The sequence below is a fragment of the Miniopterus schreibersii genome, assembly GCF_964146895.1.
Source record: "Miniopterus schreibersii genome assembly, chromosome: 8".
Taxonomy (NCBI): domain Eukaryota; kingdom Metazoa; phylum Chordata; class Mammalia; order Chiroptera; family Miniopteridae; genus Miniopterus; species Miniopterus schreibersii.
The window spans coordinates 7,208,426-7,223,189 of record NC_138109.1 but is presented as its reverse complement, the minus strand read 5'-3'; the positions used below and the strand labels follow the sequence as shown (position 1 = coordinate 7,223,189).

The window sequence follows — 14,764 nt, the reverse complement described above, 5'->3', positions numbered from 1 at the left end:
CACTGCTCAGACATCCCCCGCCCCCAGCTATCCGACCCCCGGGGACCCTTCGGACTCGGGCCCCGGCCCCGCCTAGTGCTCCCGCGTCCTCCTAGGCGGCGCCCGGCTCGCCGCGCCCCGCGCCCCTCCTTCCCGCCCAGCCTTCCCCGCTCCTCCGCTCGAGGCTCTGCGCAGCGCAGCGCCGGCTCCTCCCGCGGCTGCATTGCAGACGCCACCGCCGCAGGGCGCGCCAGGGCTGCGTCCGAAGCCCGAGCCCAGGTACGCCGGGGCCCCGGGGCGCGGGCCTCCCACGCAGACCCGACGGCGCCGCAAGGCCAGGAGTGCGCGGTCCGGGCGCGGGACGGCTCCGTGGGCCGGGAACACGCAACCTGTGCGCCCCCGCTGCGCGGCGCGGCGTCCCCGAGGAGGCCTCCTGGGGCCGTGGGGCCGGGTGCTGCCGTCGAGCCCCGAACCTTCCCTGCCCTCGAGGGGACCGCGGCCGCCCCCCCCACCGGCGGGCCTCCCGGAATCTGGGCCGGGATCGAGGCGGCGCCGTCGCGAGGGGCCGTGGCCCGCCGGGACCTCGCGGGCAGGCGCCTGGGGCCGCGGGGCCGCGCTCCGCCCGCACCCTCCGGGCCGGGCCCGCCGCCGTCCAGCGCGGCGCCGCGCGGCTCGGGCGCAGTTCCGGCGCAGTCCCCGCGCGGAGCGGCTCCGCGCCCCACACCTGCCTCTGCCCAGCTCCAGGTGACGTCGCGCCCTCGGATTGGCCCGCGGGCGGGGCCGAGGCCGGTGAGCTCACCGCCGCGCCCCGCCATTGGCCCGGGAGGCGCACTCGGGCTGTGGCGGGGAGACGGCGGTACCCGGAGCCCGAGTCGTTCCAGCTGCGGCGTGTGGAGCCGAGCGGGTCGAGCAGGGCTGGGCTGCGGGGGCCGGGCCGCCCGGGCGGGGCCGCGCGGGAGAGGAGGACCGAGGCGGCGCGGCGCCAGCCGGCGGAGCGGGTGCCGTGCTCCCCTGTCCGCGTGAGTGTGCGTGTGGCCGAGGGGAGAGTCGGCCGGGCGCGTGCGGTCGAGGGCGGCGGCCGGCGGGGGCGCGCGGGGGGAGCAGGGGCGGGGCCGGGGGCGCGCGCCTCTGCCGGGGCGTGGGGAGCACGCGTGCTCGCGGTGGGGGCGCGCGTGTTTACGCTGGGAAGCGGGTGTGATCCGTGGGTGCGAGGACACGAGCGTGTGTGGAGGGGGGGGATCTGGAAGGTGAGGGGCGCGCGTGTTTACGCGGGGGAGGAGTGTTTTGACGCGAGTGCGAGTGGGCACCCGCGCGTGTTGACAGGGCGCGTGTGAGGGAGGGGCGCTGGGATGAGTATGCGGGGCGCTTGCGGATGGCGCGCGTGTGAGGAGCGGGTGTGCGGACACGAGCGACCGCGGAGCAGCGGGAGAGTGAGCGCGGGTGCTGGCGAGAGGCGAAGGGCTGAGCGGGTTTTCAGACGGCGGGGCCCGGGGCCGCCGTGTTTTGACTGGGCGCGCCCGTCTGTGGGAGAAGCGCGCGGAGTGGGTGTGAGGTCACGCAGGGTTAGGGAGCGGGGCTGAGCACGCGCGTGTTTCTGCGAGGGCGGGAGTGGGCGTGAGAGCCCGCGTGTGTGCGCGGGGCCGTGGGAGCGTCGAGGTGAGTGAGGGGGCGGGCGGCGCGCGTGCGGGGAGTGGCCGCAGGGGGCGGTGGGGCCGCGGCTGGGTTTTGGTCCGCGAGGCGCAGGGGGCGGGCTTTTCGGATCCAGCGCTGCCTCCCGCTGCGGGGCGGGCAGAGGGACGGTGCCCCCGGACGGGGAGGGGGCGGGGACAGGTGCCCCTCGGCGGGGAGAGGGACGGGGACAGGTGCCCCTTGGGCAGGGTGTGGAGAGAGGGGCGGGGGTAGGTGCCCCCTCGGTGGGCGTGGGGGGGACGGCAGGAACAGGTGCTCCCCCGGTGGGCTGCGTGCGGGGCGAGGCGAGCCGGGCCCAGACTGGCGACCCCTTAGCGGGCGCGGCGAGCGGGGCTGGGACAGGTGCCCCTCCTCGGGAAGAGGCGCTCGCTCGCCCGGCTGGGGCGCCTCTGCAGGACCAGGTGGTTGGAGGCTGCCTTTCCTAGCAGGCCAATGGAGTGAATGAACGTTTTATTAATCCGCGCGTAGAGCTCAGCGGGGAAAGTTGGTTGAGTTCAGACACTGAGGTTTGGAAGAACTTGCTGAGAGCTTTGTTCACCTGCAGGCCTGGGGCCGGAGAGGCTCCTGATCCTCCCGCGCCGCAGCCGGGCGCGGGTGGGCTGCAGTGGAAGCTCACCGGCCCTGCTTGCATCTGTAAAATCTCCCGAGCTGGTTTCCTAGCTATTGCACAACGTTAGCAGCAGCCCTCCTGGTGTTCAATGTTTGAGAATTTTCCAATCTCCAAGGATTTTGACTGGCGTCAAAACAAATTTCTTTGCAAATTGGGCAGCAAAATAAATTTCTGAAACTATAATGATCTTGCAAATTATCGTCCTAAGCAGCTGCTTCACCAGGGAATGATAACAATTTTAAACTCTATTATATTTTGTTCTCTCTGCTTGGATGATTTCTGTTGGCCCGAAGTCTCGTTAGCAAAGCAGATACAGTAAACGTGAAAGAGCTCTCAGGTGATTACAAAGTGCTTCATGTAGTTGGTGGAATGCATTATATTTTTTTCACCAGTAAGGCCAAGACCCGAAACTTGAAATCTGTGCTCCCAACAAATTTTGTCGTATGTGGTAAATGTCTGGCTGTATGTGAGAGGGTCCTTTTCTCTCGCTGCTTAAAGACTCTGTGTCATAGAGAGAAACTATTGCCTGGGAGCCTGATAAAGAGAAACATATTAAGCAGTAGCACTTTGTATGGTGTGTGTTTATAAGAAAATACATTTATTTTAAGACCAGAACTAGATGATAGCAAATATGTTTATGTTTCTGTTTATTTTTATATTCGATTTAAGGAGTAATAATGTTTAATGTTCTAGAATACAGCGTTTACTTACAGGATATGCATTTCCCAAATACATTTAGCTTAGTAATGAAAACAAGCAGAGGACTGCTGCAAATTCCTAAGGGACCTCGGTTTGGTCATCGTGATTAATTATATGCCAAATAATCTAAGTGGAGACACGGTATTTAATGCCGTAGCTAATAATAATATTGTGTTATTTAAGGATTTTTATCAGCTCTGCTTTTGCGATAAACACAGACGTTATTATTTTCTTTAGCCCTCTCTTCAGGACCCTGCTGGGCCTTCCCATCCATACAGCCGCTGTCCCCGCTGCAGTACATTCATGCTGGACTGTTCTAGAGAACACAGATAACAGGTGGAACTGAGGATTTTTTACCTTATATGAGAAAGATAGTGAAGTTAAATAATTAGTTGACATTGAAAGTTTCCCGCGTGAAAGGCATGAAGCTCTCACTGATGGCTGAGAGTCAAGTGCTCAGCTCACGGTCCCCCGTCTTCCGGCAGTACGTCCGGGAAATGTGCATTTTGGGGCTGTGTAGCGTTTCCTTTGGGAACGGACAGAATTTTTCTGATGTTTTTGATCATTGCTGTTGTGGGCTTCTGAGGTTGCAGAACTGTGCTTGTAGGCTGCCCTTTTTTTTTAGTGTTTAAGGAAAAATTGTGATTACGTATATTTAAGACATCGCTTTAGGTATCACCCAGAAAGGTAAAAAACAACCACAACAACAAAACCCGTTTTGTTCAACATGGCACAGTTCTTTAGCCCGTGCAGTGGTTTCTGCAAGTCTTTTCTTCTAGCACACCTCCCCACCCCTTTTCCCAGCTGTCCAGTGTGTGCCTGCCATGTCTTTTCACATTTAAAGGACTTAAACGGATTTAATATTTGTATTGCATTGATGTTTTAAAAGGAGACTGTGAGTGACTCCTAGTCGTCATTGTTAACATCAGCCATGGCCGCCTGTCACAGGACATGAGCCCAATATGTGAGAGTTTTTTCCACTTATATATCCCTTTACCAAAAAGCTGTTGGCATCCACACGTGACATAAGTTGATTCGTGTACACCTAAACTTTTTTTTTTCCCAAAAAGGGATTTAAGGGAGCTAACAGAGATACATATTACACAATGAAACAAGATGAAAAGAGGTGAAATGAAGGGTTAGGCAAAAGGAAAGTGAGCGTCCAGGAAAGGGAAATGGGGGACTAAGGAGGTTAGTAAGCGACGTCCAGTCCATGACGTCTCACGCACCTCCTAGCAGCAGGCCGTAAACTGCAGTCGTGGAAGCAGCGATGCAGGGTTAATTTCGTCTTTCTGACACCTTACATACAATACAGTTTCTTACCTTCCATGAGCAGTCTGACAGCCAGCAGGTGGTTTTAAGTGATGGTGGGAGAGGTCTAGATGAGGTGCATTGAATCACACCAAAGGCTGCATGTTAGTGTTCGTCACATCTAACATTTAGGAAGTGCTCAGGAGCCTGCAGGGTGACACAGACCGGTGCCATCACCTCATCATGAGAATGTTAGAGTTCATGACCATGAAGATCCTCAGTGATGGGCTTATCTCTTTCCCGAATGGATTGCCCTGAAGTCAGATGAGCAAGTTTTCTTTGCTGTTCTCTGATGTGCCTACATTGGGTTTGCATGCAGCAAGCAGGCAAGGAGATGCCTTTTCCATCAGGAAATAATTGCGCTCTGCCCCCTAAGCAATCTAGCCCCATGGCTCTTTACACCCTTGGGGTGATACTTTGTAAATACAAGTGGCTTTTTAAAAATGGGGCAGGGGGCCAGACAATGACAGCATAATCTTGCTTGGTGCTTCATTTAATAAACTCCCTCTCATGTACTAACTGAAATTTTAGTTTCAGAAGTACATCATGGCACCTATAATTTGCTTAATTTTATATTGTCTTGTAAGCATTGAAAGTAGATCATAACTTTAGACATAAGACTTATGGAGAGATCCATCAACATGTGTTAAGCACCTATTATATGTCAGTCATTAAGCAAATTGTAATTAATAATTAAATGTTAATTTGAGGAAGGTAAAATATGGAAGGAATTTAACCGGGTAAATGTTTATAGGAGTTAAGTTGCTGATGCTAAGCTTATATAACATTTTTGTAATGTGGAAAGAGATGGCAAGTAGTGGAAATAGGTTTCTCCAATCATATTAAATTAACATTTAGCAACTACCCTAATTAACCAGTTAAGCTCTCTTATTTTTCCCCACTTTTTTTCGTCTACCTGACCTCACCACCCTCCATATCTGACCCCACTCTCTTAGCCAGCCTTCCCCTGTCCCCCAGCAACTACTGAGCAGTAACCCTCTATTGCTGTCTGGCTGGTCTGTTTACCCCTGCCCCACACCCCACTCCAAATTCTACCTCCTTAGTCTCTGAGCCGAACTCAGATCTTACCTCATTAATGAAGCCTTTTCCCTCCCCCACCCCCAAGTTACATTTGCGGCTCTGTGCAGGGCATGGTGGCACCTCAGCTATACCCTCCCCTACTGCCCTAGCATAGTGAAATCTGGGGGGTGGAGTTTCATCAAAACTATTAGTCGACAAAAAGGTTGTATGTGTGGTGTCACTCCTTGGATAGGCGAGAGGAATGTAGTGAGTTTCTTCAAACCCAAAACAAACCCACCTCTGATCTACTTCGTGCATTTAGTTCAGTCCTGTCTGTTGGTAATTTAGGCACAAGCTCCACAGGCTCTCCCATTCGGGTCAGTTCACAGTCCCTGGTGGACATGGGTTTTCAGTTAAGTGGTCTCGAGGTGGCCTCTGCAAGTCTTGGCCTGTGCCAGTGTAACAGATAGCTGGGTCTGAGACCCGAATCATCTTTCCGGATATCCTGAGATTGGCCAGTGGCTCGCTGTCTGGGAATGTGCACAAATAACAGCTGCCTGCTTTAGTATAATATAGTAGGATGAGCACTCGTGTTTTGTCCCAGCTCTACCACCCACCGAATGAGAAACCTCAGGTAAGTCGCCTCACATCTCTGAATTTCGGCACCTGCCCTGTTGTCTAAACCTATCAGTCGTGGTTCAGGAAATTAATTGAGTGGTCAGCATCAGCAGTTTTTAAAATCGAAGTGCACTGCACACAGTAAGGGTAAGTGTGGACTTGGGAAGTTTTTGTCTTAAGTCTGTGTGTGTGCATGTATGGGGCTCTTCTCCTTTCTGTGGGCTACAGTCAAAGACTGGTGAAAGCCCGCGGACTGCATAATTCTCAAGTTCTCTTTAAATCCCAGTGTCCTGTGGTCATTCTTTCCCATGGGATGTGTCTGTTGTCATGACAGTCAATTTGGCAGTAACCTAAGGCCTGAATGAGTTCAGATACTTCCATAGGTATATAATCGACAGCTGGTGGTCTCCAGCTAGGCTTTCCTGTTTTATTATTTCTTTGGGTAATCAAAATGTTTCAGATAAGCATGACCGCTTATTTCTGCCACAATTTACCCCATGTTTTATAGAGGAATTCTAATGTATACTTGGAATACTTGTGTACTACTACTACTAAGGTATACTTAATGATATTGAATATTTTTTAGCTTGTAAGTGGAAGCCAGACTTTCCCAATATTTATTTAGCAAAAGGATCCACATTTCAGCTAGTAGGTTTACCTTAGACCCCTCTTCTAGCTGTGACAGAGCTCAAACTGACCTATGCGAATGAGGGAATTTACTGACTCTTAGGAAGTCTAGTTTTGGAGTTGTCTTCAGGTAATGCTGGTTCCAGGTGCTTAAGGGCTGTCGTTAGGAGCCTTTCGTTCCCTCCCTTGGCTCTCTTCTCCTCTATGTTAATTTTGTTTTCAGGCACGGGCTCCCGAAGTGGTAGCAAAATGGCCCACTCAAATCTCCAGGCCTCTGTTTTGCCATTTTTAGCAAATATCTCTGGGAAAACAGCACTTCTTTGAGTAGTTCCAGGAACTGTCCTCTTCTTGTTAGCCCAGCTTGACTCCCGAGTCCAGTCACTGGAATAAGGGGAGGCAGTGCTCTGGTTAGCAAGGCCTGGCCTGGAGGCAGGAATTGAGGTCAGCACCACCTGGACAGAGTGCAGAGCAGGAGCTCCCAAAGAACACTCCAGGCCCTGTGGTCAGGGAAGGAGAAGGGATGCCAGGCAGGCGTCCTGTGAAGGACCCGATACTAAGATGGTCCTCTTCCCAGAGGAAGCACCATTCATCCTGAAACCACAGAGGCTCACACTAAGACCAACTCCATCGTTTTACCCTTGTGGTCCCACTGTCAACAAGGAGACACCAGAGCCATCACCTTTCCATGACCGACTAACAGTTCCTAGGACCACTTTCAAAAAATATGATTCATGTCCTTAATATTACACACTGTGGTTTGGATTCATCAGCAAATTTAGTTAAATATCCATTTGTCTTTTCTAGTGAAAAAAACCATCCATTCTGCTCTAGCCAGAATCAATGCCCGTGGCATTTTTGTGTGTGTCTGAAAAATGTTTTATCTAATGTAAAAGGCAGGAGGTGCCCAGCCTAAAACTGATGATGTTCTAAAAGCTTGTAAGTGAATTGTTCCCAGACAAACAGTACAACAAATGGCAGGTAGGATCCCGGGCTAGCTGAGAACAAAAACCTTTTGAAACCCTGATAGATACTCTATATTTACAGGAGAAAAGTCATTAAAATGTGTGTATGCGCGTATCACCTATATACCATAAAACATTATGTAGAACACATACTCTACATAATCTATAAATACACTTATATTACAAAACAAAGGAAATAACGAGCTTCACATTTGCACAATACATCACGTTGCCTGAATAAAAATAGTTGTAACCAATAAGTGGAAGATTTGGTGAAAGATTCTGAATTCATAGGGTAGAACTCAAAATGGTTCTCTGAAATTACAAAGCCTAGCTCTCTACCTTTTTATAAGGCTAAACCCAGAGACGAGTCATTTAAGTTTCTTGATAACTCTAACATTCTTCTCATCAATTAGAATTACAGCCTTATTTTTATTCCCAAACGGAACAAAGGAGAGAGGGAAAGCCTTCTGAAGAGGGAGCGCCATGAAAAGGGAAGGGGGGTATTGGGTAAAGCGGTAGGTGTAGTGTCAGCTCCCATCGCTGCCCAAGAGCCCGTGGGCATAAAGGGTTAGGGCCGCTCTGGGTTCTTGCCCACCCGGCCGTCCAGGCCCAGCTTCTGTTCATTGCTCTCTCGTGCATGGTTTGTGTGGGCAGAGGGATGCTACTCAGCAGGCGCGCAGTCACTCGGGGTGCTCGGAGACACTGAGGGGGCCCAGCTGTAAACGGGGCTGAGGAGTCACTTGATGGTTGTGTTTATTGACAGACAGACTGAAAAATCAGCAGCTACTTTCTTTCCGGGAAGAATTGCGGGGGGAAATTTACCCATGCAGGACACTGCCTTATTGCTGAACTCCAGATGTACTTATTCACAAAGAAAGAAAGAAGAAAACATAATATTTCACTGCAGTAAAGAGACGGCTTAAAATTTAAGTTAAGGGCCACTGACTTGCAGTGGGAGTTACTTACTGATAAACAAGTAGAAACCCCTAAATATTGAAAGAAATGTAAAACATTCAACTCACCAATTTTTAAATTTAAAAATCAGGATCATCAAGTACTGTTCAGTAAGGAGTAAGCCGTAAATAACAGTCTGTGTGCCTCCGAATGCCCCAGGGTACCCATAACTTAGGCAAATCATCAGAGGACCGTGAGGTCGGACCACACTGGACTTTGTTGAATTACTTTCGCGACATGGCACCGTGGTGGTCCTTAGCACTAAAGGATAACAAACAGTCATTTGAAAACCAGCTTTTTCTTAATTGCAAGGATGTCAATGTCACGGTGTCCTTAGTAGGATCTGTGAGGGAAATTCCTTTCAGGTCTCAGTACCAAGAAGAGCCACACTGTCCAAAGCAACCGACAGCGACCTTGAAACTGGTGGCCTCCCTTTTTGCTTTGTTTGCTAAGTTCAGGCAAATCTGGGGCCCACGGTTCACGATTCTGGGGGATTTAGCATGTGTTCGCTGTGTGACAGCTTTCCCTGGGCTTTATTTCACTCGTCCTTCCCTCAAATCTTGCTCTTACCCAGTCTCTTGCTGACCCTAAGTATTTTTACCAGCCACCTGGAACAGACGCACCTGGACTCGGGGTCTTACCAGTTAAGTGAAGGCAGGGAGGGAAATGACAAGGTGGAAGGGGAATGAATTGGGGCCGAGAAGGGAGATGGGGAAAGGTGAGGCCGAGGGGAGGAAAGGAGCCTGTGGGACGTGTTAGGGATGTGTGATGGGTGACCCCCAGGGTTAGCGCCCACTGTCGCCTGAGTTGGTTATTGAGTTTTTGTTCCATTGCTTAACTGCTCCCTGAACCTTTAGACCAACTACGCTCCGAGTGGGATAATTAGACCCAGCTCGGGGACTTCCATGAGGATAGCGAGACAGGACAGCCTCACGACGATATGAAATCAGGTGGCATCCCCATGTAGTGAAAGCACTGCAGGTTTTTAGCTTTGCCCCTAAACCAAGGGATGTTTGCACACCAGCCTCACGAATACTTCCATTCAGGCCTCGCTGATTTGGAATTTGCAGAAATTTGAAGATTGCTCTGGTCTAGGGACAGAGTGCTGGCGGGAGATGTAACATTGCAAGTGACCGCCTCCCAGCCTGGGCGTGTGAAGGTGGGTGGCGAGCAGGCACAGGAGAGCGGCCCGCGGTGTGTTCTCAGTGGCACGTGGAGCCAGGGCGCAGAATGGTCCCACAGGCATCATGACACTACCAGAAAGGAGCCAGATGGATAAAAACTTTCTAAAGCTCTGGTGATTCCCTTGGAGAAATGTTTTATTCCTGAACACAGTGTTTAAAGTGGTACGACTTGGATTTTTAAAAAAATGTTTATCCACTATTGCTTGTCAGAAAGGCCTAAAATAAGTTGTAAAATAGTATATTCTTAAGTCATTTTCTCTGTTAAGACCTACTTTATAAGGTGGCCAGTATTTTAAAGTAATACAGCTGTTTCTTTTCAAATATATGCATTTCAGCCTATTAATTTGGGAAGGACTTCACCTATATTTATTCCAGAGTTTTACAAAATCTTACAGCATCGTGAACAAATACTATTGTAGTTAATGAACTTTTGGATGCTGGGACTGAAGCCTCTCTGTGTAGAATCCAGCGTTTTAGTTCTGGTTTTAGGGTTTTTTTGTGTTGTGTGGTTTTTATTTGTTTATTAATTTCTTTTTATTGTTGCCACTATTACATGTGTCCCCATTCCCCCGCCCTTTGCTCACCTTCACCCAGCCCCCGCCCCCCTTCCCTCTGGCCATCACCAGATTGTTGTCTGTGTCTGTGGGTTGTAAGCCTACAGCATCCGGTATCACCAGACGGTCTCCCACCCAAGTACTAACCAGGCCTGACCCTGCTTAGCTTCCAAGACCAGACGAGATCGGGCATGTTCAGGGTGGTATGACTATATCCAGTGTTTTCTTAAAAAAACAAAAAAAAACACCCTATTTTTGAAACATCTTGGAGTTTAACTCTCACAAGTTTGCAAGACTGTTGGGAAGGTCTGTGCGGATGGCACCCCCACGGTGAGCTCTGAGAGACAGCACTGCCGACAGCCGGCCTCTGAGTGATGGGCGGAGCGTGAGTTGGAAACAGCCGTCCAGCTAGAACCCTGAACAGTCGGTTTTTCAGTCAGATATTGAAAACCAGCAGGAACTCAGGGCAAATCACATGTATTATAATTTAGGAGTATTGGCTAGCAGCAGCCAGTGTTTTTCTTCCCTCCCTCCCTCCTTTCTTACATCTTTTCCCCAGGTACCATGTAACACATCCTACCAGCAGTTTTCTTTTTCTCTTGAGTTTTTGCATTGTCCCTGCCCTAACCTTGACAGAGAACACTTCGAAGGCAGAAACTGCCAAATGAAGGCGCGCTCTACCAGTCTCAATTAGTCCTGTTCGATTGCAAACGCCCAGTCCCCGGCACGTTAGCTAGGGTTGGGTAAGGGGTGGCCATGGGAGACGTGAGGGGCCCGCTTTTCATAACTTGGCTGAGAGAAGCACATCGTAGAAATGACTAAGGAAATAAGAGATTTTGTTCTGCACAATATCCTTGACCTAGCCCTTCTTGAAATTCACATTTCCTGTTTCGAACAGATGCAATTAAGTCACTTATTCAGTAAATATGTATTGAGGGCCTGCTATGTGCCAGGCATTCTGCCGGGCCTTGGGAATGTAGCTGGGAGCGGAACGAGCACAGTCGCTGGCCTTTACCTGTGTGTAGGACTGAGGTTCTTGAAATAAAGGCTCGTGTCTTATCTGTTGGCTACCACACCGTGAGCTGTCTCGGTCATTGTCACATCCCAGAGCCGTGGCACGTGTGCAGAGCAGTGCTGTCTTAGCAGTGGGTCCCCACAGACGTTTGCAGAACAAGTCTGTCTGTCCCCCATTCTCCATGGTTCTTCGTGAAGGATTTTAAGTGGGGTTTTTGTTACAGCTGAGCACCACAGACCAGCCTTCTGGTGATGGTGAATTAATGCATTCACCCCTCCCAACGATTCCTGTGCATTTTGTACTTTCAGTTCTTCAGAGTCAGGATTTTCGTTTTATTTATGCGTTTAAATGTCACTCCTCTGTCGCACCTTCATGTCCAGTTAGGTTGTGGTTCGCCTCCAAGGCTCATTGCAGCATTTTTATTTTTTTAAATCAGGAAGCCTTATTTTAAAAAAAAAAATATGTTTTTATTGATTTTACAGAAAGGAAGTGGGAGGTAGAGAGAGAGAGAAACATCAATGATGCGAGTCATTGATCGGCTGCCTCCTGCACGCCCCCTACAGGGGATCGAGCCCGAAACTCAGGCATGCGCCCAGACCCGGAATCAAACCGCAACCTCCCGGTTCATGGGTCGATGCTGAACCACTGAGCCACCCCAGCGGGGCCATTACAGCAGTTTTAAAGGCCTCACTCGTCTTAGTGGTAACGCACTTTCCTGAGTCTTCAGTGGTTTCACTGTTACCACATTAGAATGTCTCAGTTCCTGCTTATAACATTTATTTTGTGCTGAAGCTGTGGAGGCAGTTTCCTCCCAACTTGCTGCCTTTGGAAGAGTTCTGCTCTTCTGTAGCCTGTGCCGAGGTCGGTGTGGACTCCGTGTCAGAGTCCCTACGGCCCTAGCTGCAGTTTTACCACCGTTTATCCGGGTCAGGTTTGCCAGTTCACTCACCAAATTGGCACCTGCACAATTTGGGGGTGCCCGTCTGTGCTTAGTGCCCTGTTCTGGGCTAGTTGAGCTCCTTGAGTGAGCCCTAGTGTCCGTGCAGAATCGTTGTGCGGTGTTTGCCCTCAGACACTCAAGATCTAGCATTGAAAGATTTCAAATGAGGCATAATTGCTGATTGGCTTGCTGCCCTTGTAACATTCGGTCTCCTGATCGCTGTTAGTTCTTTTAGCAGCATCCTGATTTTTGTTTGTTGTTAGTTAATCTTCACTGAGGATGTTTTTTTCCATTGATTTGCAGAGAGAGTGGAAAGGAGGGAGGGAGGAGGGGGAGAGAGAGAAACATCGATGTGACTCCCCTATCTATCGGTTGCCTCCCTCATGCACCCCGACTGGGTCCAAGGATCCATCCTGCAACCCAGGTACGTGCCCTTGACCAGGAATTGAACCCGAGACCCTTCAGTGTGCAGGCCGACGCGCTCACCACTGAGCCACACCGGCCAGAGCAGCAGCATCCTGATATTTCCTGACGTGTCTAAGACTCTGCATTTGTGACTAGTGCGAAACTCAGACCGAGGAGACGAAATACGAAACCAAAATCCCCTCAGATGGAGAAAGTCTAAGAAGAACGGCCGATGTCCATTTCCAGGGTTCTGGCACGTAGAGTTGGGGCGTCTTTGAGAAGTGGAGTATGGCCGTTTTCTCTGAGGCTAAATTTAGCCATTGCTTTGGAAAATCGGAGTGGTACAGCCTGTGCCTTATCTCTGTCCGGCCCTTACCCTTTGCTCTGCACTTGGACATCCTAAGTGGCTCGCTGGGCAGGAGCAGCCTAATGCCCTCCAGGGGCCCCGTTTATTCTGAGAAGGAATTGAGTGACTTCATTTTTCCTGTTCTTTCCGAGCTTCCTAAAAAATGCAGGAGACTTCCTAAGCAGCAATCACAGTTCCCTACCGAAATAGTTCAAGTCATGCCTCCTTGTGCCTCATCAGCTCTTCCTGCCAGCGCGGCCAAGGGCTGTAAATGGAATGAGAGATGGCCTCTCACTCCCGGTCCAAATAGCAACAGGAGGGCACATGTGCACTTGAGCTACAAATAACGCGTTTTAAAATAGCAGATGGTATTTGATGATCGCTCCTTCATTCATTTACCTGCCAAGGCAAAACTTTTTCTTCTGCTCTGGCAACCAGGCCCGAGGTGGCCCAGCTCAAGCGGCGGCGGTCACCACTGGTTCTCGCGTTTGCGGATTCGGCCTGCTCGCCCGTTTCAGGCCGTGCAGTCCAGGCACACTGTCTTGAGATTGTTCTAGAAAACGTGTCTCTTGTTTGACACAATACGCATGTCGTGTTTATGCAACAGCCTAACCTGACTGACTTGTTAAGCACTTTTGTAGCTAATTATAGGCACTCATTAAGGTGTGCTGCCAGCGTTTCTGTTCCAAATAGCCCATTTCAGGGAGAAGGGGTATCTAAGATCTGGGAACCGTATATGTGATGTGAAGCTCGGTGGGTAAAGAAAAGTGACAGTGCTGTGACATTCCGGGTTGTGTCTGTGAAGCAGTCGGACGTCCCTCAGCTTTTCTGCCAGTCTTGCCCCAACACACTTGTGTTTTTACATAATCCCCTTACCTGAGCCCCAAGGAAATGGCAGCGGGCGGGGCGAATGGACGGAGCTTCTCCCATGCTTCCCAGGGCCCTCCACTGGGTGTGATCATTTTGACCACTCTCTCTCCCCCGTGGAATAGGTAACAAGACTGCTCGTTAGTGTTTTCCACCTGAAGCCCACTGTGGAGGGCGGTGGTTGCTCAGAGTCCTTGCCCCAGAGTTTGGGTGACCTCATCAATAAGTTGGCTTCCAGAAGAAGCTTAACTTAGAAAATTACATTTCTTTCCATTCACTGAGCACCCATGCTCCAGCCATTGTCAGGGATACAAAACAGGGTCCCTGCTTTCAACAAGTTCACTCTACAGAAGTGGCACATGTAGGGAAAGAACCGTGCATTCATTTGCTAAGCACACCTAGGACACACACGAAGGTTTAGCAGGCGTCCTGGAGAGAACGTGCCTCTGGAGCCCACCTGTGTTCAGATCCCTGCCTTGATACTTACAAGCAGTGTGACCTTGGGTATGTAACACATTCTCTGAGCCTCAGTTTCCTCACCTGTAAAATGGGGAGGAAAATCAGAGTTCATTTGAGGGTTAGAAAGAATACATGTCGAATACCTGGCCTACTGTGGATGCTCAGCAGCCGCTATTAATCATAAGGCTGAAGTGAGTTTGAGCCACACTCTGAAGAACAGGAGATTCGCCAGGTGGACCTGGGGAAAGGTGGGCGTTACCAAAGGCCAAGGCAGATAAAATTGCTGGTGGGTTTGGAGAACAGCGAGTGATGAGACAACCCTGGAAAAGGAGCTGGAGACGGTTGGCAAAGAGCATCCCGTGCTACACCAGAGAGTTTAAATTTTATTTTGTAGGTCAAAGGGGAGGGGTTTACGTTTTTTTAAACTCGATTATCTGATAGAATGTTAGATACTGCCTCATGTTGTATTGCTCAACACGGCTGTGGAAATTAATTAGCTTCCAAGATTTAAGGTGAGTTGTG

At 50.4% G+C, this 14,764-nt stretch overlaps 1 protein-coding gene across 9 annotated transcripts in view; it reads left to right on the top strand.

Moving 5' to 3' along the window:
- LOC308560071 (calmodulin-binding transcription activator 1) overlaps nt 1-14,764 on the top strand; it is a 618,909-nt gene that overhangs the window by 573,817 nt on the left and 30,328 nt on the right. For 4 of the 9 annotated variants that reach the window (XM_081143624.1, XM_081143623.1, XM_081143620.1 and 1 more), the window contains exon 1: nt 915-998. The exons of 1 other annotated variant lie outside the window; for it this stretch is intronic. The gene's annotated coding sequence lies outside the window, so the exon portion shown is untranslated. Of the gene's footprint in view, nt 1-232; nt 259-914; nt 999-1,141; nt 1,227-14,764 lie in introns of those variants that run through there. 4 more of the 9 variants (XM_081143622.1, XM_081143618.1, XM_081143619.1 and 1 more) reach the window with 3 other exon arrangements.